The sequence below is a fragment of the Ovis canadensis genome, chromosome 21 (assembly GCF_042477335.2).
Source record: "Ovis canadensis isolate MfBH-ARS-UI-01 breed Bighorn chromosome 21, ARS-UI_OviCan_v2, whole genome shotgun sequence".
Classification (NCBI taxonomy): Eukaryota; Metazoa; Chordata; class Mammalia; order Artiodactyla; family Bovidae; genus Ovis; species Ovis canadensis.
The window spans coordinates 54,462,033-54,474,074 of NC_091265.1; the positions used below are offsets into that span (position 1 = coordinate 54,462,033).

Here is a 12,042-nt window from a genome sequence, read left to right on the forward strand (position 1 = left end):
CCACAATCATTTCAATGAGTCTCCCCTTTCCTTGAAGCCAGTTGGAGGTGGGCTTTCTCAACTGTGATTCAGACTTGGTTCTAGATCCTTCCCGATCTTTGCACACCTTCCAGACACAAACAGAGGCACCTGTTTATTTCAGCACCCTTATGATTGAAACCCTTTATTATTTAATGAGAATAGGGTATGCAGACCACGAAATAGAGTTCACCAGCATTCTGGGCAAGAGCACCCTAAGTGTGAGTGATTGTTTAGCGAAACAGCTATACTGATTCCTGAACCACTCCAAGCATTTATACCGCCTGTGCCAGGCCAATCCTGTCATTTCCTCTATCAAACACTGAGAAAGACAGCCTCAGGAAGACATCATCCAGGATTCAGGTCTCTCTAGACGTCTTCACGGTGTCCTCTTTAAAGGTGGTATAGCAGTGGCCGCTAGAATCCTGGGGGAGTCAGAAACACACACCAGTCAGCATGAGCCCTTAGGTGTGACTCCCACGAATATCCAGACCCAGCACAATCCTTGGTTTTATTCCCCTCTTTTGGTAAGTATCAAGGGATTTTCTCATTAGCAGGGGATATGAGATTTCATCCACAACCAAAAACGGCCAAGACATGAGGTTGCCATGAGGAAGGGTGTGGGGGAGGGGAGGACTGGGAGTTTGAGATAAAGAGAAATGATAAACAACAAAGTCCTACTGCAGAGCATAAGGAAATATATTAACCATCCAGTCATAAACCACATAAAAAAAATAAGGTAAAAAACATATGTTTCTATATGTGTATAACTAAGTCACATTGCTGTGCAGTAGAACTTAACACTGAAGATTAGCCACACTTCAAAAATTTTTTATTTTATTTTTTTAATTTAATTTTATTATTATTTTTCAATTTTTATTTTTACTTTATTTTACTTCAAAATACTGTATTGGTTTTGCCATACATTGACATGAATCTGCCACGGGTGTACATGAGTTCCCAATCCTGAACCCCCTTCTCACCTCCCTCCCCATATCATCTCTCTGGATCATCCGCATGCACCAGCCTCAAGTATCCTGTATCCTGTGTCCATAGATATCCTCTCTCCCTGTTTCTTTCCTTCTGACTCCTGCTCCTTGTTTTCTCTGCAGAGAATGCTGGTTCTCCTCCTGCATCCCCACAATCCATACTTTATTAAACAACTTTATTTTTTATTGGGGTATAGTGGATTAATAATATTCTGAGTTTCAGGTGGACAGTAAATGGACTCAACCATATGTACCCATGTATCCTGGTCCCCAAAATACCCCTCCCATCCAGGTTGTCATAAAATTAGTTCCCTGTGCCACAAAGTAACTCGTTGTTGGTTATCCATCTTAAATAGAGCAGTGCCCACAACACATTCTTGAAGACATAACTTAGAAACTCTGGGAAATAACTTAGAAACTCTGGGAAGCTTCCTTCAGCCTGCACTCACCCTCTTTGGCCACTCCAGGTTTGGTTGGGTAACATACTCTGGTTCCCCATCCCCACCGGTCAGTCGTGGCCCTCATCACCCCGAGTAAGTCCTCAGTGCCCCAATGCAGAGCACCTTGGGATGCCATTTGCAAGGAATCCAGTGCAGTTTTGCCTAGAACCAAGCAACCCTCCATATGGCTCCATGAGTAGAATTCCTGAAATTCCATCCCTTCCTCAAAGTCTTCTTTGAGCACATCAGCCAGCTCTTAACTCCTCTATGGAGCTGACATGAAGCCTCCATCCTGTGCTGGGGCTGAACAGTCAATGTGCACCCTTTATTCACATTAGCATCCAGCCTCCCCACAGTGGGGTCGGGTAGCCTGACTCACAAAACGGGCACCCGGCCAGGGCTAGGGGAAGATGCATCCGAGAACTAGGGTGATCATGTGATTTATCATCCAAACCAGGAAAACTGAGAGAAGAGAAGGGAGACTGTTAATCCCTATGGTGGGTCAGCACACTGGGACTGTCCTCAGCCATTCTCCTTGTGACATGACTTATTTCAAGGCTGCTAGAGCTGACTTTCTGTGTTCTACCATCTGAGGGTTCAGATCGAACTGAGGCTCTTTGAGGACTGAGGACCTGAGTGTTCCCTTCTCCTTGTGACTCAAACTATGCCAGCATGGTATGCTGTCTCCACATTTATTTCAGGATGATCAGTGTCCCAGATGGCCCTTTACTCTCAGGTGGCTCATCTTGTGGGAGGCTCTCCCAGCCCCAGGGCTCAGCATCTGCAGTAGTGCGAGATGGCCTGAGAGGGCACCCTCCTCCCAGCAACAGCTCAAGGGTTCCTGCAAGTTCCTATTTGAGAACCACCCCTCAGGGTTCTCCCCTCACCTTGAGGATATAAGCTTGAGCTGGAACTGGGTAGTTGATACCATTGACGGTGAAGTTAAGAGAGGACAGTGTATTAACTGCAAAACTTGAAACGTACTGCTGTTAGAGAGAGAGGGAGAGAGGTTGGCCCTGGAGATCCTTCTTGTGTGTGGAGACTGGGAGTGACCCTGGGACATGATCCTTCAACTCTGAACCCCGTGATGTGATGTCGATGAGCTCCTGGATGTTATTGACCAGTCTTCTTGCACCAAGGATCAGTGATGTCTTGGTATCCACAAGGGCCTCGTAGTCCCCAGAATAAGCAATAACCTTTCTTTTCATGAAAATGCTGAGAGACAGTGTGACAAAGCAGGCATCAAGGTCACCTTGTGTCTCCCCAGAGCTGCCCACTTCCCGAATGTCTCCTAAACAGGCCTCCTTCTTTTGTGCTGACTCTTTTCCCTTGCTCTCGACACAGCACCTTCCTTGACATCCTTGAATGCAGTACTTGAATACACCAGGATCTTTTATATCTTGACAGAAGCTGGTCTTCCTACATAGAAGAGTCCCCTCCCCTTTGACTAGCAAATTTCTTGTCACCTTCCAAATTCCAACTTAATTGTCATTGATTCAGGGAAGTCTTTCCCTTGGTGTTTATCAGTCTCCTGTCTTGGTCACTTTCTATAGACCCTTCCTCATGTCTGCTGCTGCTAAGTCACTTCAGTCATGTCTGCATGCTATGCTTGACCCCATAGACAGCAGCCCACCAGGCTCCCCCATCCCTAGGATTCTCCAGGCAAGAAAACTGGAGTGGGTTGCCATTTCTTTCTCTAATGCATGAAAGTGAAGTCTCTCAATTGTGTCCCACTCTTTGTGAACCAATGGACTGCAGCCTATCAGGCTCCTCCATCCATGGGATTTTCCAGGCAAGAGTACTGGAGTTGGGTGACACTGCCTTCTCCATGTCTCATTTCTAGCATGTACCAAACTCACAATTCACTATCTTGCCCTCACATCTAGGAAGGCAGATGCACAAGAAATGACATACACATACATAGGGAATTGTGACCTTGGTACATGCTCATGACACACACACACATGTTCATGTCTAGCATGTACCAAAGTGACAATTCACTAAGTGTGTGTGTGTGTGTGTGTCATTTTTTGTGCATCTGCCTTCTTAGATGTGAGGGCAAGTTTTATTCTCTTTGCCTCCCTAAAGTGCCTGGTACACAGTGGATGCCTAATGCTTGTCTTTTTAGTGAGTGAATGAAGACTGTGAAAATAATGAATGAAAAACATCCAGAGAGCTGTATCTGGTGGGGAACAAATAATGGGTCAACCACAGAGTGAAGATGCAGATTCATGACAGCAGATTCTCATAATGGTGGGAGAGAGGGGCTCCCCTGGGAGAGGGTGTTTCCCAGCACTGCTCATATAATCACCACAGACCCTGAGTCCTCAGCCAGGAAATACATGACTTTCCCAGAAACTCCAAAGGAAAGGTCAGCTTTTGTCTGAGGGTATCACACAGAATCCTATCAATTATGCCTCTTGTCCTCGGGTCACCCCTGGATCCCATCTTCCTGATTCTCTCTTGTAGCCCCTGCTCCACTGTGTGCCCAGGTAGATGGGGTGTCTTTTTTATTCGTTGCTTTCAAGTCATAAGACTGCAGCCAACCTCTCTCCACTGCTGAGTAGCTGCTCCCTAAGGAGATCAGTTTTCCACATTTGCTCAACACTTTTGCCATTTTTAAACTGACATTTGTCTGTACTGAGAACTTCCTTGGTCCCAGTAGCCTTGGACAATTGATCATCTTATAACCCTGTTCACACTGGTGTAATCCCCCCTGATCCTCTGTTCACCACACTGTAGCGTTCTCTAACCATGCTCCACGCCTCACAGGGCAGTGGGCACAACCCTTTCCCAGCTGCACAGAGCTCTCTGGACCCTTTTAGGACCCTTGTCAGAGGCCTGGTCAGAAGGCCTGGGGATTATGAACCCATGAGTTGTTTGTATATCTATGTGTTTATGTGTTATTTATATAAGTGTTTGTATGTGTCTCTAATGTGCTTTTGTGTCTCTGACTAGCTATATATGTTTATATGAATCTCTGTTTATATGTCTGCTTGTGTGTTTCCATGTGCCTGTGTGTCTCTCTGGGTCATTGTGGGTGATGTATATGTCTGTGTCACTATGCGTCTGAGAATACATTTGTGTGTGTATGCCTGTGTCCATGTACAGATGTGGAGCATCACTTGGGCTGACCCTCAGAGGGAGAGGCTTACAGGTCCATGTGTACACTCCAGTCTCCCACTTGGATCAATGGTACTCAGTTGAGTGCTTCCTGGTAGTAGGCTTTGTCCACCCCACCAAAATCACCATATTTCCCTTCCCCTGCATCTGTAGAGAGAAAAGAAGGACCTATCTTTGGAGGACAGTAACAACAGCACTGTTGGAGAGCTTGTGTTTGTGCTTGTCTCCCCACCAAGGCCCTAATAAGGTTTCCATGTATAGATGCAGAAATCAAGGCTAGAAGCGATTGAGAACCATACTGAGGTCAGTTCAGTTCAGTTCAGTCACTCAGTTGTGTCCGATTCTTTATGACCAAATGAATCGCAGCACACCAGGCCTCCCTGTCCATCACCAACACACGGAGTTCACTCAGACTCACGTCCATCGAGTCAGTGATGCCATCCAGCCATCTCATCCTCTGTTGTCCCCTTCTCCTCATGCCACCAATACTTCCAGCCTCAGAGTCTTTTCCAATGAGCCAACACTTCGCATGTGGTGGCCAAAGTACTGCCTTTCAGCTTTAGCATCATTCCTTCTAAAGAAATCCCAGTGATGATCTCCTTCAGAAAGGACTGTTTGGATCTCCATGCAGTCCAAGGGACTCTCAAGAATCTTCTCCAACACCACAGTTCAAAATAATCAATTCTTCAGCGCTCAGCCTTCTTCACAGTCCAACTCTCACATCCATACATGACCAAAGGAAAACTATAGCCTTGACTAGACAGACCATAGTCGGCAAAGTAATGTCTCTGCTTTTGAATATGCTATCTAGGTTGGTCATAACTTTTCTTCCAAGGAGTAAGCATCTTTTAATTTCATGGCTGCAATCACCATCTGCAGTGATTTTGGAGCCCCCCAAAATAAAGTCTGACACTGTTTCCCCTGTTTCCCCATCTATTTCCCATGAAGTGATGGGACCAGATGCCACGATCTTCGTTTTCTGAATGTTGAGCTTTAAGCCAACTTTTTCACTCTCCTCTTTCACTTTCATCAAGAGGCTTTTAAGTTCTTCTTCACTTTCTGCCATAAGGGTGGTGTCATCTGCATATCTGAGGTTATTGATATTTCTCCCAGCAGTCTTGATTCCAGTTGATGTTTCTTCCAGTCCAGTGTTTCTCATGACGTAGTCTGCATAGAAGTTAAATAAACAGGGTGACAATATACAGCCTTGACGTACTCCTTTTCCTATTTGGAACCAGTCTGTTTTTCTATGTCCAGTTCTAACTGTTGCTTCCTGACCTGCATACAGATTTCTCAAGAGGCAGGTCAGGTGGTTTGGTATTCCCATCTCTTTCAGAATTTTCCAGTTTATTGTGATCCACTCAGTCAAAGGCTTTGGCATAGTCAATAAAGCAGAAATAGATGTTTTTCTGTTTACTGAGGTCAGTAACTGGCTAATGAGTGGCACAGAGGAGGTTAGAAGCTGAGTCACATGGCTGGGCTCCACCCACTATGTTTTCTGAATAGGCCTAGGACCTCCTGCTACCTGTGTGCTCAGAAACCCTCAGATGACAGGGTGCAGAAGAGTTTTTGCTTTCCCCTTGTCCAGCTTGTCATTTTCCAAGAAAATAAAAGCCTGGGAATGCTAAGAATGTGGGTTCAGATCACCCACATTTGGCTCCGATGGCCTGTGACCTCTACTGTCCAAAGGGCCTCACACTCATAAGGGACCCCACCTCTGCTCTCCCTGTCTTAAAATGACTAATATTTCTTGAACAAGGGATCCCACATTTCGTTTTGTGCCCAACACTTTCATTTTCACTGGCTCCCGCAAATTGGGCAGCTGGATGTGGGCTCCCAGTGAAATGATAATGAGGAAAACAAGATATCCACCAACCTTCTCCTTCCTTCCTTATCAAATACATAAGCAAATCATATTGCTTTCCCTCCAAGATGTTTCCTGTTGCCTTCCATTATTCTTCCTCCTCACTCACTCCCCTAGACCAAGTTACTGCTCTTGAGCCCAGGAGCAGGGAGGTGTTCCAATAAAACATTATTTATAAAACCCAGCGGTGATGCCAAATGATCCCTGGAGCCATACTTATCCTGGGATAGATTATCTCTCAGGATACATTTTTATCAAGTGTTCTATAATTTTCCTGCAACTGAAAGCATCTTACAGCTAATTTGGAGAAAGCGATTGTCCATCTCAGCCTTCCTTGCTCTAGTAGAAAGCACAAACCCACTCAGAAATGGCATCTTGATTTTTCATCTTGTCAAGGATGGGGATGGCTCCAGAGAAGGATATGTTGGTGTAGTTCAAGCCCAAGACACCATTAAAAGGTACACCCTCAAACCCATATTCCACCATGCTTAGACCAAACAGCTGGTCAGTGCTTACAAGGTCCCCAATCTGTGAGAGAAAGAGTGTCCCCACTTATAGTTACGTGAAATGGAGCTAGAACTGGCTGGGTGCATTGCCGTTAGATCCTCAAAGAAGAATTGAGGATGGGCTATGTCTTTGATGGATCTCAGACAGTTAGATCAAGCTGGGAGGGGAATTTGGGTTCCATTTGTGAGAGGCTGTGAATTTTAAAACATCTGCCCCTGTGAAAATACCACCTGAGTGAGTCAAATTGGTCTTGTGGCTTCTGTCCAGGTGGGGCAACCAAGAGTCAGGCCAGGACCCATTGGTGCCACCTTCTGGACAAAGCAATCGAGGGAAAGATCTCTTTGGCATGATGTTATGACAGGAACGGACTGCATTCTCTGTGAGGTATTGTGGATTCTGCATCTGTCCTGGAAGACAGAAGCAGAAAACACAATCTTACTTGCAGGGTTCTATGAAATTACTGCCTGGAAAATTCACTTTTGGGGATATGTGTGTATTTCTGTGAGTGTGTGTGAAAGAGAAAGAGAGAAAGGTAACTACTCAAGTACTTTGGAGAGGCAAGCCATAGGTTTTATTAGACTCTCAAAGGTCTCCTAGAGTGAGAACTCATTTATCAAGGCCCTGACATCTCTGGCCTCCAGTTCCACACTCTGAAAACTTCAAGCCCTTAACTGCCCCCAGAGTTCCCATATCAGTTTTATCATGTCCCAAGCACCCCACAGCAAAACAAGTGCACTTTTGAAAAGCCAGCCCAGCTCCACCACTTACTGTATGTGTGACCTCAGCATGGCCCTTGCTGTCTGTACCTCAGTCTCCTCATGTGTCTTATGAGCTAATCAGGCCACCTCCTGTGTGGGGTTGTTACAGATTAAAGCAATTATTACCTGAGAGTGCCTGCAACAGTTTGTCAATATAAAAGTGGGTGCTTTTATCCCATCTTCTCGCTCCCAGCAAAATGAACCTTGAACTGCTTGCTCATGGGCAGAGGAGCTACAAGTCCACACCTCAAGTTACTCTCTGGGTTAGCTAATCTGCTTGCTCGTGTGTCACAATGGGCACTGCCTCCCCAGAGACATGATCCTTTGGTTAAGATGTCCAATATCTATGGGAGTTAGGCTAGGAAGGGTCCTGCCAGATTGTCCTGCATCTGTTTTGCAAGCCGGGGTCACTCCATAGCCAGTCCTGACTCAGCTTCTGTTTACAAGTTACCTGAATGGTGTCATAAGCAAGAAACCCCTTCATGCTCCATAGACGATGCTGAAGGTCTTTTTGGTAGGGTGGAAGCTGGAAGACTTGTAATGTCTGAACCTAACTTGTGTAGCTGCAGACACAAGAGAGGAGTGTCATCAGGTGTCAAAGGTAGAAAACAGGGCAGCAGGGCAAGTGAAGGATGGTCCAGGTACGGAGTGTCTGTATTCACAACAGGCTGGACTGGGGCAAAAGATGGAGGACACCCACAAGTCAGATGAGCCTGTGTCAACCAAAACCTAGAATTCCTAAGGGGGTGTTCCAATGATGTTGTTACCTACATAGAGCTTCTAAAGGGAGAAGGAGGGAGTGGGTTATTGCAAAATGGGCTACCCTCTATTCCCACACTGCTGCCTCCTTCTGAGTGTCACATATCTCTTGAGATCACTTTCTAACCACTGTGCAGCTCACAGCCTTTGATCACAGAGGTGCTTGCATTTGCTTTTTTTTTTTTTTTCCTGTGCTATATTTTATGCCAGATATTGATTCTATGACCAGGCGTTGAAGTAGTACTTCCTGCATGGGAAGCCCAGAGACATAACCACTGGGCCTCCAGGACTGCTGGACACCCAGGGAAGTCCTGGTTCCTTCATTTGAGAAGCACTGTAGTCTCTTCAAACTCAGCCTTAGCACCCCCTTCTCCAGGAGGTCCTTCTTGATCAACCCCAGCCACTCCCTCCAAATCAGACCACATTCAATCAACACCACAGAGGTGACCGTTTCATTTGACATGTATTTACTCTCTGCCTATCTCTCAGGCTGGCATGGGCATTCCTGAAAACAAAATAAGCCCTTTTCTAATCTGAAAACAGTAAGCTCTGTGTTAAATTCTGATGGCCTTACACGGAATACAGATTCAGTAACTTTTTACTGCTGTGGTTCTTGCATCTGTGGAAACTGAATTCCTCCCCCTGGGGATTCACAGTTGCTTTGCAGTTGGTTCTACCTTTTTATCAGAGATGGTTCACTCTTCATCTGTAACTGAGTGTCACCCTTACTTCAGAAGGATCTGCTACTGCTGCTCCTACATTGTTTCAGTCATGTCCGATTCTGTGCAACCCCATAGACAGGAGCCACCAGGCTCCCCCATTCCTGGGATTGTCCAGGCAAGAACTTTGGAGTGGGTTGCCATTTCCTTCCCCAATTCAGTTAAGTGAAAAGTGAAAGTGAAGTTGCTCACTCGTATCAGACTCTTAGCGACCCCATGAACTACAACCTATCAGGCTCCTCCATCCTTGGGTTTTCCAGGGAAGAAGAATGAAGTGGGTCACCATTGCCTTCTCCTCAGAAGGAACAATCTCCATCAAACTAATGACACATCTTTGACAGAGAAATGGATGTTTACCTGCCACCTGGTAATTTCTGGGCCCAGTCACCAAGACCAAGATGATAGTGCCTTCTCCTCTGGATGGGGCCTCTGTTGCCCAGGTTTTCTGCCTCCTGTAGGAGCCCCAGCCCCGACATCCCCCCTGTCACCTCCAGATCTGCCCCAGTGCTAGGCTAGTGCACCAGGGTCGCTTTGGAGCACCATCTTCCCGAAAACTCACATCCATATTGTTCCTCAGGGTGTGAATAATTATATTTGAGCCAAGAGAAAAAATCTGGAAGAGTCTGTAAGCATGTTCCTTGAGGAAATTGTTCAGCATGTTTTTTTCATTGAGGGTTTTTCGCATGAACTTCACTTTTGTTAGAGGTATTTTTCATTGAGCATTTGACAAAGAAAACAAAGAAGTTACAATTAGCTGTCAGTGTTAAGAAATAACTGTCATTGCAATGGCACTGTGTATTTTCCAATCATTTTTATGAGTCACCTTACCATCAGAATTTTATACATATCCCATGGTGGCTCAGAGGTTAAAGTGTCTGCCTCCAATGTGGGAGACCTGGGTTTGATCCCTGGGTCGGGAGGATCCCCTGGAGAAGGAAATGGTAACCCACTCCAGTATTCTTGCCTGGAGAATCCCATGGACGGAGGAGCCTGATAGGCTACAGTCCACGGGGCCATGAAGAGCTGGACACAACTGAGCGACTTCACCTTCACCTTCACCTTCCCATGGCAAAGACATAGGTTTGAATAAAGATTCTGTTCTGTAATGTTGGGTAGGCCATATGAACATGTGGGTTCTCCATCTCGCCTCAGTAAAATGGTGGAATGTAATGATTTAAAGTCTCCATATAGGACATCTTGGGGATAAGTGAAATGATGGATATAAGGTGCCTGATATATAGGAAGTCTCAACAACGACAGCCACTAGCATTGCTGTTGCCATCCCACTGTATCCTTCTCATAGAAGCTCGGGGAAGGAGGTAGAAGGGGGATTTCTATTCTCTTTTACAAGGGAGTAATTTAAAATGAAAAGGTTTGTGAAATGGCTGTGGTCACACTGTATAAGTAGGTCTCTCAATCTTTCTCCCAGTTGAAAGAGAAGAGATAGCTGAAGAATCCAGAAAATATGGAACAAGTTAGGGAAAAGTAGAGGCTCGAGAAGGAAGGATGAGTCAAATGAAATTTAAAAGAAAACAACTCAGAGGGAAAGACACTCAGAGCCTTCCAAAGGGATGGAGAGTTAAATGATAATAATATAGAGATGCAGACATAGATATATACACACTGAAGTAGAGAGGGAACAAAGGGAACTTGCTAAATAAAATGTAGAAAAGTGCTATTCCACAGGACCACACTGACATCTGCACTGAACAACTGCAAGGAGTTCCAATTTCAATAGGTCATGACATAACTGGGCCCCAAGAGTTGTGCAGCTATGCAAATCTACACCAAGACCCTTGGGACCCACAGTTCCTATAGCAACATACTTATCAATAAGTAAGTGTTAAGATTGTCCGGGAAATATTCCATTCTCTTCTAAAACTGATGAATAGAATAATCAGATGAAAAGAAAAATCACAGAAAGAAAGATGATGTGGCTTACAGTCTCCATACTTACATGAATCTGCAATCTGAGAAGGCCACAGGATCAAGGAGCACAAACCACTTCATGCTTCTTTCCTGGCTCCAAGTACTCAGGAAAGTTCAGGTTTTTAGCACATAATGGTGACCGGGAGTCTGTAGTTATATATGCCCTGACATGCCCAAGTTTAACCCTTTAGGCCAATAATAGGTCTGAAAAAAAAAAAAAAAGAGAAAGAAAGAAAGAAAGAAAAACCACACAAAGCTCTCGATAAAATGTTTACCTTCATCAGTGTCCTTGGCGAGTGGACTTTGAAGCTTCTCAGAATACAGAGAATTGAACTGCAATCACTTCCTTAAACTTGGTTGGAAAATCAAACTGATCTGTATGGACATCTAAGAAGATGGAGAACGTTGCCTACTTGGAGAAAACAAACAAACAAACAAACAAAAACCTGCTAAGAACATCATGAAAATGGATACTAAGGGCCATGCTCGACATTTGTGATTTCATGTCATCTTCCTAGCCACTTCATGAGATATGCATTACTGTCTTCATTGGAGAGGAGATTGCTAGGAAGATAAGTTGTCAAATGGCAAAGTGAAGAATTCAGGGACAGTCCAGGGACATACAACTGGCTTTAGGTATTGGGTCTAATGGTAGATATCAGGGGCACCTATGATGCCAGTCTGCATCAAAGATTTAGGGCAGAGTAGTACTTCAATTGTATGTTTTCAGTATTGGAAGACATGTCATATGCATCCACAAGATATTTTATATCATCCAAAAAATGTACAAGGAAGTAGTGTGTTCTGGGTTCTGGGGTAAAGGCTTCAAAGTCAAAGTTGATCAGGACAAAAGTAGTCTTTATCTTAAGATAGCTAGCAGTTTAGTTCTCACAAACTCATGGCCCCAGGAGGCAAGATAAATGATACTAGGACTAG

The 12,042-nt window shown here is 44.9% G+C and overlaps 1 pseudogene; it reads right to left on the minus strand.

Annotated features, from left to right (window-relative positions):
* Positions 1-293: 293 nt before the first annotated feature.
* Positions 294-8,183, minus strand: LOC138426647 (pregnancy-associated glycoprotein 1-like; annotated as a pseudogene).
* Between the last annotated feature and the right edge of the window lie 3,859 nt (positions 8,184-12,042).